Source organism: Heterodontus francisci, unplaced genomic scaffold, assembly GCF_036365525.1.
Source record: "Heterodontus francisci isolate sHetFra1 unplaced genomic scaffold, sHetFra1.hap1 HAP1_SCAFFOLD_52, whole genome shotgun sequence".
In the NCBI taxonomy this organism is placed as follows: Eukaryota; Metazoa; Chordata; class Chondrichthyes; order Heterodontiformes; family Heterodontidae; genus Heterodontus; species Heterodontus francisci.
The window spans coordinates 4,062,024-4,074,595 of record NW_027141175.1 but is presented as its reverse complement, the minus strand read 5'-3'; the positions used below and the strand labels follow the sequence as shown (position 1 = coordinate 4,074,595).

At 43.3% G+C, this 12,572-nt stretch overlaps 1 long non-coding RNA gene across 1 annotated transcript; it reads left to right on the top strand.

The window, feature by feature from the left end:
- Positions 1 to 1,345: 1,345 nt before the first annotated feature.
- On the top strand, positions 1,346 to 12,234 carry LOC137362401 (uncharacterized). The gene is made up of 3 exons (XR_010972500.1): positions 1,346 to 1,396; positions 3,725 to 3,810; positions 12,195 to 12,234. It is a non-coding gene; the product is annotated as an uncharacterized lncRNA (long non-coding RNA).
- The last annotated feature ends 338 nt before the right edge of the window (positions 12,235 to 12,572 follow it).

Sequence of the window (12,572 nt, the reverse complement as noted above, 5' to 3'; positions counted from 1 at the left end):
GACTGGGATTTATGAATCTACCTGTCAGTGGTACTGAGTTGGGGTGACATGGAAACAACGTCCGTCTCTCCTGTTCTGTTTGATTGATGGATTGAAAATGTGTCTCTGGAACTATTTCTGCTGTCTGAGACTGTGGAACTGATGACCTGTCTGTCTCTCTGCGCTCTGTGAATGATAATGTACGGACGGTGTGTGAGAAGGAGCTGGTGACACTCTTCCTTGTAACTTGGGTGGAGGAAACATCACATTTATTCTGGTTCATTCAATTATTTGTCTGTTTGAACAAAAGTATGTTTATAACTAAAATGCAGGTGAGATAGAAGATACAGGATTTTAATGAATTTAATCTCTCGAATAATAATGAGCCCCCACAAAGGAAGCCCAGTCATACAAATATTATCATTGTTTGACTGCACTGCAGTAACAGGTTCTTCCCATTCTGTCTCCTTTCCCCGTCGACACACAGCCTGAGAATGGCCTCTCCCTTCCCCCACTCACCCCATGTTCCGGGACCAGTTGATTCTCCATTCCGCCTCTTACAAACAGCCCCCGTCTGCCCCTGAACTTGCCCCGGACTCGATGCTGATCTCTGAGTCTATCTGCGGACACGCTCCCAAAGCGATGTGCTGCTGGAAGGAGGCTGCTGTTTGCTCCCTTTCCCCGGGACCGGGATCTCTCCATTCGCGGCTGTTTTAAACCATCTTCTTCCGCTCACAGGCAGTGCTGGGGGAGGGGAGCGCAGGCGCAGATTCAGGCAACAATTCAGCAAACAGAAACATAGAAAATTTCCGGCGCAGAATGAGGCCATTCGGCCCAACATGTCCGTGCCAGCTCAAAGAGAGCGATCCAGCCTGGTCCCGCAGTTTATTGTTATTGGACAGTGAAGTGTGGAAATCGAAGCGGACAGTCAGAATGTGGGGAGTTACACAAAGAGAATCTATTATAGGCACCAGGTGAGAAGTGTGAAGGACACATTTTAAACAGCGGCTGTTTGGTTTCGCTTGAACGGTTAGACCATGGGAGCGGGAACTGGAAATCTGACCTGTGTAAAAGTCCCTGTTCCGTCGGTCAGTCCCATTCATGGCCCAGTGGATTGTTTCTGGATGTTATTTAATTGTTGTAAAACGGCCAAAGCCTCTGGTATGCAGTAGCTGGGGGTTGCAGGACTGCAGTGGAATCAGACACTGACTCTGTTTGTGTTGCTGGGTTTCCTTTGTGATTGTTCACAATGATTATTCATTCAAAGATTGTTTTGGTCTCTCTTGTAACTTCCACCACACCTCTTCCTGAATTATAATAAATACTTTTTCTTTCTACAGGCAAATACTTGAAGGAAGCAGAATAAATAGAATGATGCCTCAGCACAAGGGGAAGTGCAGCCGGCTTCTCACACACAGCAAGGACAGTATCACTCAGAGAGAAAAGAGACATCAGTTCCACAATCACTGCCAGCAGTACTAGTCAGACTGGCACTGATCCCAATTTCCAGAGACTAACAGTCAATCCAACAGTCACACAGAGCGTGACAGACTGAAGTTGTTTCCATTTCACCCCAACTCCGTCCCACTGACAGGTAGATACATCAATCCCAGTCCAAAATCACACCCACTATCAGATTGCAAGGCACTGTGTCACTCTCACAAGACAGCAGCCTGAACTACAAATTCAATGTCAGATCGAACAGACAAACAGTACCTGATTGTAAAGTACAGAATTAATCTCAATAATGTAACCAGACTGCAGACTGAGCTACATGTTACACACCACTCCACAAATCTCACAAGTGGTCAGACTGGAGGATACAGTATTAATTCCATTACTGCAGACTGAATGCACTGTTATCTACCAGGACATAAAGCATATTGTAAAATGAAAGGACACAGACCTGAAATGTTAATTGTGTTTCTCCCTCCACAAATGCTGCCTGAACTGCTGAGTATTTCCAGCATTTTTGTTTATTTCATATGTCCAGCATCTACAGACTTTTGCTTTTATTTTAGAGTTAAAGAAACATTGCATTGTGAGGTGGGAGTGACTGCCCTTGACATCAAGGCAGCCTTTGACATGTATGGCAACAAGGCAGCCCTAGCAAAACCAATGTAAATAGAAATCGGGGCAAAATGCTCTGCTGTTTGCAGTCATACCTAGCACTAAGGAAGATGGCTGTGGTTGTTCAGGTCAATCATCTCAGTCTCCGGCCATTACAGCTGGAATTCCTTAGGCTCGTGTTCTAGGCCCAACCATCTTCAGCAGCTTCATCAACAACCTTCCCTCCATCACAAGGCCAGAAGTGTGGATGTTTTCTGATGATTGCCCAATGTTCAGCACCATTCATGACTCCTCAGATACTGAAGCAGCCCATACCCAGATGCAGCAAGACCTGCACAACGTCCAGGCTTGGGCTGATAAGTGGCAAGTAACATTGGCATCAGATAAGTGCCAGGCAATGACCATCTCAAACAAGAGAGAATCTAATCATCTCCCCTTGATGTTCAATGGCATTACCATCACTGAATCCCCCACCATTAACATTGACCATTGGTTACCATTGACCAGAAACTGAACTGGACCAGCCATATAAGTGCTGTGACTGCAAGAGCAAGGTCAGAGGCTAGGAATTCTGCGGCGAGTAACTGACCTCCTGTTTCCCCACATCCGTCCACCATTCACAAGGCACAAGTCAGGAGTGTGATGGAATACTGCCCACTTGCCTGGATGAGTGCAGCTCCAACAACACTCAAGTAGCCTGTTTGATTGCCCACATCCACCACCTTCAATATTCACTCCATTCACCACTGATGCACAGTGACAGCAGTGCGTACCAGCTAAAAGATGCACTGCAGCAACAAACCAAGGCTTCTTCGACAGTACCTTCCAAACCTGGAACCTCTACCACCAACAAGGACAAGGGCAGCAGATACATGGGAACACTACCACCTGCAAGTTCCCCTCCAAGCCACACACCATCCTGACTTGGAACTATATCACCATTCCTGCACTGTCGCTGGGTCAAAATCCTGGAACTCCCTTCCAAACAGCACCGTTGGAATTCCTACATCTCAAGGACTGCAGCAGCTCAAGAAGGCAGCTCACCACCATTTTGTCAAGGGCAATTTGGAATGGGCAATAAATGCTGGCATAGCCAGTGATGCCTACAGCACATGAACAAATGAAAAAAGTGAGGAAATAATGAAGGGCTTCTATAGAATACATGCAGATATGTTTCCTCTTGTGGTGTTGTCTGAAACAAGAGCCAAAAATATAAAATCAACATTCATAAAACCAATGAGGAATTCATGAAAAAGGTATTAATGTAGTGAGTGTTTAGAATCTGGAATTTGCAACCACAGGGAGAGGTCGAGGCGATAATATCGATGCATTTAAGGGGAGGTGGAACAACTGTATGGGAAGAAAGGAATTGAGGGATATACATATGGGGCTTTATTTTTCTTTATTTGTGCATATGAAGCAGGGTGGCTGGAAATATGTGTAGAGCATCGAGCAGTTGGGACGATCCCAGTGCAGTGTTTTGTCTGGATGGATCTGCCCAGAACACTTGTGATGCAGGAGCTGGGAGCTTCAGTACTTCAGTGGAGACAGATACTGACACTGGTTTTCATTTGTGGGTGTTTTTAATGATTATTAATTGCAAAATTAAATTCACCTCTTTGATATTTTGCACCTCCCCTGTTCTTGAGTTAAGACATATTTTTTCTTCATACAGGCAAATACTTGAAGGAATCGTGATGAATGTGATGGTTGCTGCACTCGAGGCACAAGGAACAGTGCAGCCAGCTCCTCTCACACACAGTAGGTACATTATCACTCAGAGTACAGAGGGATAGACAGTTCATCAGTTCCCTGGTCTCAGACCGCAGAAGTAGTCAGGCCCACATTGATCCCGAGTTCCAGAGACACATTTTCAATCCAACAATCAAACAAAGCAGGAGAGAAATAAGTTGTTTCCATTTCACCCCAATTCAGTCCCATTGACAGTCAGATACATCAATCCCAGGTCAAAGTCACACACATTAACATATTGAAATACAATGTGTCAATCTAAATATAATGCAGACTTAGCTATCAATTAAATATCAGATAGAATTGGCACATGGTATTGATTGAATGGCACAGAATCTAACGTAATGCTGTACCCTGAGATTTAAATTAAATACCATACTCAAAGCTCACATCCATTCATGATAAAGGATGTTTAAACATCCCCATAGTGTACCCTGAGATACAAGTTACATACAAGTTCAACATTCATTACAGAGAAAGTTTCTAAGGTGCTGAAAGATATTGTAACCTGAGACACAAATTAGATACCAGTTCAGAACTCACCCACACTGTGAAATGGAAAGATACAGAATCAATTCCATTAGTGTAGATCACTTTAAATCTGTTTCCCCCAGTCACTGACCTCTCTGCTAAGGTAAATAGGCCCTTCACTACAACTCTATCCAGGCACCTCAAAATTTTGTATGTTTCAATGAGATTTCCCCTCAGCCTTCTCTGTGCCAAGGAGAACAGCCCCAGCCTATCCAGTCTTTCCTCATAGCTGCATTTTTCCAATCCCGGCAACATCCTCGTGAATCTCCTCTGCACCCTCTCTAGTGCAATTACATCCTTTCTGTAATAAGGTGATCAGAACTGCATACAGTATTCGTTGTGGACTGACTAATGATTTATACAGTTCCAGCATAACCTCCCTGCTCTTAAATCTGTACCTCGGCTAATAAAGGAAAGGATTCCATGTGCCTTCTTACCACCTTAACGACCTGTCCTGCTACCTTCAGGGATCTGTGGACATTTACTCCAAGGTCCCTCACTTCCTCTACACCTCTCAGTCTTCTCCAATTAATTGTGTATTCCTTTGCCTTGTTTAACCTCCCCAAGTGCATCAACTCACACTTCTGAATTGAATTCCATTTGCCATTTTTCTGTCCATCTGACCAGACCATGAAGATCTTCCTGCAGTCTGCAGCTATCCTCCTTGCTATTTACCACACAGCCAATCTTTGTGCCATCTGCAAACTCATACCCCCTACATTTACATCCGTGAAGACTACATCAACTGCACTACCCTCATCTATCTTCCTTCTTAATTCTTCAAAATTTCGATCAAGTTGGTTAGACAAGATCTTCCCTTAACAAATCCATGCTGACTATCCTTGATTAATCTGTGCCTTTCGAAGTAACATTTTATCCTGTCTCTCAGAATAGATTCCAATAATTTGCCCACTACTGATGTTAGACTGACTGGCCTGTAATTATTTGGTCTCCCTCACTCCCTTTTTAAACAAAGGTACAACGTTAGCAGTCCTCCAATCCTCCATCACCACACCTGTATCCAGTGAGGTCTGGAAAATGATGATCAGCTCTTCTGCTATTTCCTCTCTTGCTTCTTTTTAACAGCCTGAGGTGCATTCCATCCGGCGCTGGTGATTTATCAACTTTCATATACACTAATCCCATTAATGTGTCCTCTCTCCCTCTGTATGGATCACATCCATACTTCACACCCCTCTTCCTTATCTACAATATATGCATCTTCCCCCTCTTTTGTGAAGACAGATGCAAAGTATTTATTCAGAACAATGCCAGCATCTTCTGCTCTACACATAGGTTACCTTTTTGGTCTTTTCTGTGCCCTACTCTTTCCTTATTTATCATTTTACTCTCAATGTATTGATAAAACATCTTTGGGTTCACCATAATTTTGATTGCCAATATTCTTTTATGCTCTCGCTTAACTTTCCTAATTTCAATGTTTATTTCCCCCCTCCACATTCTATACTCCTCTCGGCTTTCTGTAGTATTCAGTTCTCTGTGTTGGGCATAAACTTTCCTTTACTGCCTTATTATACCCGTAAACTCCTTGACATCCATGGGGCTCTAGATTTGGCCTTCCCACCCTTTTTCTTTGTGGGAACATGTTGACTCTGAACCCCTGGAATCTCCCCTTTGAATTCTTCCCACTGCTCTGACACTGATTTACCTTCAACTACCTGTTTTCAGTCCACTTTCGGTAAATCAATCTTCACCTTAGTAAAGTTGGTCTTACCCCAATTGAGAACTCGAACTCCTGTTCTGTCCTTGTCCTTTCCATAATTATATTAAAACTGACTGAATTATGATCACTACCACCAAATTGCTGTCCCACTGCCGCTCCTTCCACCTGCCCCTCTTCATTTCCTAAAACTAAGTCTAAAACTTCACCCTCTCTTGTTGGACTTGCTACATATTGGCTAAAAAAGTACTCCTGAATACACCTCAAGAATTCTGCTCCCTCAATTCCCTCTACACGAAAAATATCCCAGTTAATGTTGGGGTGGTTCAAATCCCCAACTGTTACTGCCCTATTGTTCTTGCACTTCTCAGATATTTGCCTACATATCTGCTCTTCCATCTCCCTCTGACTGTTTAGGGGTCTATAGTACACTCCCAGCAGTGTGATTGCCTCTTTTCTGTTCCTCAGCTCAATCTATACGGTCTCATTTGATAAACCTTCCAACATATCATCCCTCCTCACAGCTGTAATAGTTTCTTTGACCAAAATTGCCACTCCCCCTCCTTTTTTATCCCCTTCCCTCTCACGTCTGAAAACCCTGTAACCAGGAAGATTGAGCTGCCACGCCTGTCCCTCCTTTAGCCATGTTTGTGTAATAGCTATGATATCATACTGCCATGTGTCTAACTGTGCCCTGAGCTCATCTGCTTCATTTGCTATACTCCTTGCATTGATTTAGATATCCTTGAGCACTGCCAACATTTTTTGTTTTGAAGTTTCTAATCAGTGTTTCCTCTCTCTTCCAGACTCCATTAATTTTCTGCCTTCCATTTTCATTTCTGATCTGACTCTACCTTCCAGTCCCCATCTCCCTGCCAAACTAGTTTAAACCCTCCCCAACAGCACTAGCAAAACATCCTGCAAGGAACTCCGTCCTGGCTCGGTTCAGGTGCAACCCGTCCAACCTGTCCCAAAAATCTAAAGTCCTCCCTCCTGCACCATCTTTCCAGCCACACGTTCATCTGTCTTATCCATCTATTCCTGTACATTCATCTGTCTTATCCATCTATTCCTGTACTCACTTGCACGTGGCACTGGGAGTAATCCAGAGATTATTACTTTTGATGTCCTGCTTGCTAATTTCTTCCCTCACTCCCTATGTTCTGACTGCAGCACAACATCCTTATATCTACCTATGTTGTTGGTTCTGATGTGGACTACCACTGCTGGCTGTTCACCCTCCCGCTTCAGGGTGCTCTGCAACTGCTCAATGACATCCTTGACCCTGGCACCAGGGAGCCAACACTCCATTCCTGGATTCACGTCTGTGGCCATAGAAACACCTGATTGTTCCCTTGACGATTGAATCACCTATCACTATGGCTTTTCCAGTCTTCCCTGTACTCCCCTTTGCTGCTGAGTCACCCATGGTGTCATGGACTTGGCTCCGGCTGCACTCCCCAGGTGAAGCATCATTGTCCTCTGTATTCAGAACTGAATACCTGCTGGAGAGTGAGACGCACTCGGGGTGTCCTGCACTACCTGCCTGATTCTTTTTGACTGCCTGGTCATTCCCTCTCTCCCTGCATACTCTTAAGCTGTGGGGTGACCACATCTATAAACGTGTTATCTATGTACAAAGAACAAACAACAGTACAGCACAGGAACAGGCCATTCGGCCCTCCAAGCCCGCGCCGATCTTGATGCCTGTCTAAACTAAAACCTTCTGCACTTCAGGGGACCGTATCCCTCTCTTCCCATCCTATTCATGTATTTGTCAAGATGCCTCTTAAACGTCGCTATCTTCCCTGCTTCCACCACCTTCCCCGGCAGCAAGTTCCAGGCACTCACCACCCTCTGTGTAAAGAACTTGCCTCGCACATCCCCTCTAAACTTTGCCCCTCTTGCCTTAAACCTATGTCCCCTCGTAACTGACTCTGCCGCCCTGTGAAAAAGCTTCTGACTATCCACTCTGTCTCTGCCACTCATAACTTTGTCAACCTCTATCATGTCGCCCCTCCACCTCCATTCTCAGTTTTGGGAAAAATAGAGTATATGAATGTATCAGTAAATAGGAAAAGTTAAAATATGTTGTGACCAGTGGAGACGTGTGATGAGAATAAACCGATCCTCCTCTGATTTCAACTACGCAAGCATTTGTGATTTTTCTCTGTAGCTTAGTTGGTTAAAGCACCTGTCTAGTAGACAGAAGAGCCTGGGTTCAACTCCCAGCAGAGCCTTATGTCACATTTGTGATATGCTTCAGAAGTTTCCTTGTCAATCATTTATATCTCTGTTTTGTGAACTTGAACTTGGAATTCAAATTACATGATGAATTTCAGTCACAGGAGAAAACAGCCTTTGTGAAGGATGTGAGTTGGGAATGGCTGTTCCTCCTTGTCCAGAAATTCAGTGCTGATACGCCAAAGGCAACTTCTTTGACACAAATTTGTTCACGGTTACATTCAATCTGGAAAACAGCTCGACATTAATCTCACTGAAGGAAAGTGTGACTGCGTTGTATGTTTCAGAGTGTTTGTGTCGTTATGTGTTGCTTTTAACCGAGACTGGGGACATGACGCGAGTGGGAAGGTTGATCCGAGGTTTGGAATATTTGTCAATCAGGAACAAGAAAAATCAAAGGAACCAAATAAGAAAACCTATATCTCGTGGGTATTGAGAGACGGTGAGAAGATATTAAAGTTTGTTCCATTCAATCCGGCTGCGATGAACTTTGAATTTTTCCGCCTTTTATAAACATTATTTGAAGGGTCTCTGTAACAATGTTCAGTGTTGAGGAGAGTGGGGTCTGGGTGAGCAGCTGCTGAGTGTGACAGGGTCAGGACTGGATGCAGGAAGTTCTCTGACACTCTCTCTCCCTCTCTCTCTCTGATGGCTTTGAGTTGATTTTCAAGTGTTTGAATAAATGAAGGAAGTTCCCTCCACCCATTTGTTTGGACAGACAGTGTAGTATAAGGATGTAAAGGGTTAATGCTGAAGATAGTGGGATCAACCCCTCCCACTGTCAGAGTGATGATGTAACAGTCACATAAGATGAGGTTTGGGAGAAGAGAGAGCAGCACCAAGGATGCTAGCTTAAGAGGTTGGATGAATGTGTATATAGTATTGTGTAAATTAGAAGAGTTCTTAGTTCTTTCAGCAGGAAATGTGTCCAGAAAATATTCAGGAGTCGGAATGCAGATATTAACTCCAAGTGACAGTTCTGGGTTCATTTAACAAAAAAAAGGTAGCGAATAATATTGCTCACCGATTGAAATCCCCCAGTGAGGAGACAGTTAAACAGGTGATCTGTTGGGGCATCCTTCGATCCAAGGTTTCGGCAGCATTTAATCTCCCTTTTTGGTGAAATTCTCTGTTATTTGCATCCTTTTTTAATCAGCTTTCATGGGTGAGTGAAAAACTCCATTCTTCCTTCTTCCCATCAGTTTCTCTTTTCTGTCTCAGATCAATATAATGATGAGAATCCCAATTTAATCTGCTGTTTCTGGTGTTTTATCCATTCCAATCAAAATTCAACATTCCAATCAAATCTATTTGTTATTCCACAGTGTCTCTCCATGTGTTTTGTTCTGTTGTATTCTCTCACAGTCTGTTTGATGATCAATGTTACATCTCAGTCTCTGTTCTGGTGAAGATCAGAAGCAGTGTTATCTGTTTGCACCACCCGACAAGTCGGCCTGAGGCTGTGTCTCATCGATAATGTGGAGTTAGGAACATCGAAACATAGGAGCAGGAGTCGGCCATTCAGCCCATCGAGACTGCCCCGCCATTCAATATGATCTTGGCTGAACATCCACTTCAATGTCCTTTTTCCCACACTTTCCTCATATTCCCTTATGTCATTTGTATTTACAAATCTGTCAATCTCTGCTTTAAACATACTCAACGACTGAGCTTCCACAGCCCTCTGGGGTAGAGAATTCCAAAGATTCACAACCCTCTGAGTAACAACATTTCTCCTCATCTCTGTCCTAAGTGGCTTCCCCCTTATTTTGAAATTGTGTCCCCTGATTTTCGACTCCCCAACCAGGAGAAACATCTTAGCTGCATCTACCCTGACTGTCCTTTAAGTATTTTGTGGGTTTCAATGGTATCACCTCTCATTCTTCAAAACTCTAGAGAAGACAGCCCCAGTTTCCCCAATCTCTCTTCATAGGACAATCCCACCATCCCAGGAACAAGTCTGATGAACCTTCGTTGAACTCCCTCCATGGCAATAATATCCTGCCTAAGGTAAGGAGACCAAAACTGTACACAGTACTCCAAGTGCGGTCTAACCAGGGTTCTATACAATTGAAGCAAGAATTCACTACTCCTGTACTCAAATCCTCTTGTGATAAAGGCTAACATACTATTAGCCTTCCCAATTGCTTGCTGCACCTGCATGTTAGCTGTCAGTGACTTATTGACATGGACACCCAGATCACCCTTATATTCTATAACTCAGTTAATAAAGGAAAGGATTCCATATACCTGCTGAACCACCTTATTGACCTGGACTACTACTTCAGGAATCTGTGGACATTCACTCCAACGTCCCTCACTTCCTCTACACCATTCAGTGTTTTCCCATTAATTGTGGATTCCTTTGCCTTTTTTGACGCGTGCTCTCGCTGTTCCCTGCTCTCCGAGTGAACTCTTGCTCCCTCTCTCTCCTGGGCTCTTGATGCTCCACTCTGCTCTCACTGTTTCCCACTCTCTTAATGTATCAATATTTGTTTGCCTTGTGTTTAATTTAAAATATGGATTAACTGTATTTTACAGTTGTAGGTTTTATTTGGTAGTCCTGTACAAGTTGTGGATTGGTATTTAATATTTAGCTCTGTGAAAACGATTGTGAATGAAAATATAACTTTCAATCTTATACATGGGCTGGTCTGCAAGCTCCAAGTCCTTCATTTTGTAGTAATGGAATTGATACTGTATCTTTCAGTCTTAATCTCTGTGGGATTTTTGAACTGGTATGTAATGCATAACTTGGTCTAACGTTCCGATGTACATTATTGGGATTCAAAGGATGATAGGAAATAGGGGCATTAGGCCATTCAGCCCATCAAGCCTGCTCCAACATTCAAACAGATCGTGACTGATCATCTACCTCAACGCCATTTTTCCTGCTATCTCCATATCCCTTGATCTTGTTAGTATTTAGAAATCTATCGATTTCTGTCTTGAATATGTTAAATGATAGATCTTCCACAGCCCACTGGGATAAAGAATTCCACAGATTTCCCACCCTCTGAGTAAAAAAAATCCTGCTCATCTCAGTCTCAAATGGCCTGCCCTTATTCTGAGTCTGTTTCCTTTTGTTCTAGACGCACCAGACAGAGGAAACATCCTATCCATATCTACCCTGTCACTCCCTGTAAGAATTTTGTAAGTTTCAATGAGATCACCTTTCATTCTTCGAAACTCCAGAGAATTTCGGCCCAGTTTCTGCAGTCTCTCATCATAAGACAATCCCACCATCCCAGGGGATGAGACCGGTGAATCTCTGTTGCACTCCCTCTGTGACAAGTCTATCCTTCCTTCAATAAGGAAACCAAAATAGTACAGAATATTCCAGGTGCAGTCTCAGCCAGACTTTATACAATTGAAGCAATACATCTTTAACCATGTACTCAAATCCCCTTTCAATGAAGCCAACATACCATTTGCCTTCCTAATTGCTTTCTGCACCTGCACACTAGCTTTTAGTGTCTCATGAACAAGGACACCCAGGTACCTTTGGACATCGACACTTCTCAACCTCTCACCATTTAAGATATACTCTGTCTTTCTGTTTATTCTCCCAAAGTGGAGAAATTCACACTTATTCACATTATATTCCATCTGCCATGTTCTTGCCCATTCACTTACCCTGTCCAAATCCCCTTGAAGCCTCCTTGCATTCATTCTGTACCTTTCAATCATGCAAATTTTGTCTGTTCTTTTTCAAGGTTTATATTTAAAATGTAACCATGGTGACAGAGTTTATTTAGATCTGATGATGGGTTTGTTTTTGGACTGTGATTGATGTATCAACCTGTCAGCTGTATTTAATTGGAGTGAAATGGAAACAACTTCTGTCTCTCCTGCTGTTGTTTCACTGTTGGATTGAAAATGTGTCTCTCGACTTTGGGATCAGTGTCTGTCTGACTACTTCTTTTGTTTGTTCCAGTGGAACTGATGAGCTGGCAGTATCTCTGTGCTTTGGGAGTGATCCTGTACCGACTGTGTGTTGGAACGAGCTCGCTGCACTTTTCCTTGTGTCCAAGAATCACGACATCTATTCAGGTTCCTTCATGTATTTTCCTGCAGGAATGAAGGAACTGGTGAGATGGAAGATACAAAAGCGATCAATGTAATCTTCCCAATAATAATCATTATGAACAATCGCGAAATGAAAACCAGGAACACAAACAGTGTCAGTGTCTGACTCCACTGCAGTACTGCAGCATTCAGCTTCTGTTTACCAGGTGTTTGCAGTGGTTTTACAACAAGTTTGTGACTTTCAGAAACAACACAAGCCCTGCACGGCTCAATGACTGGGACTGTC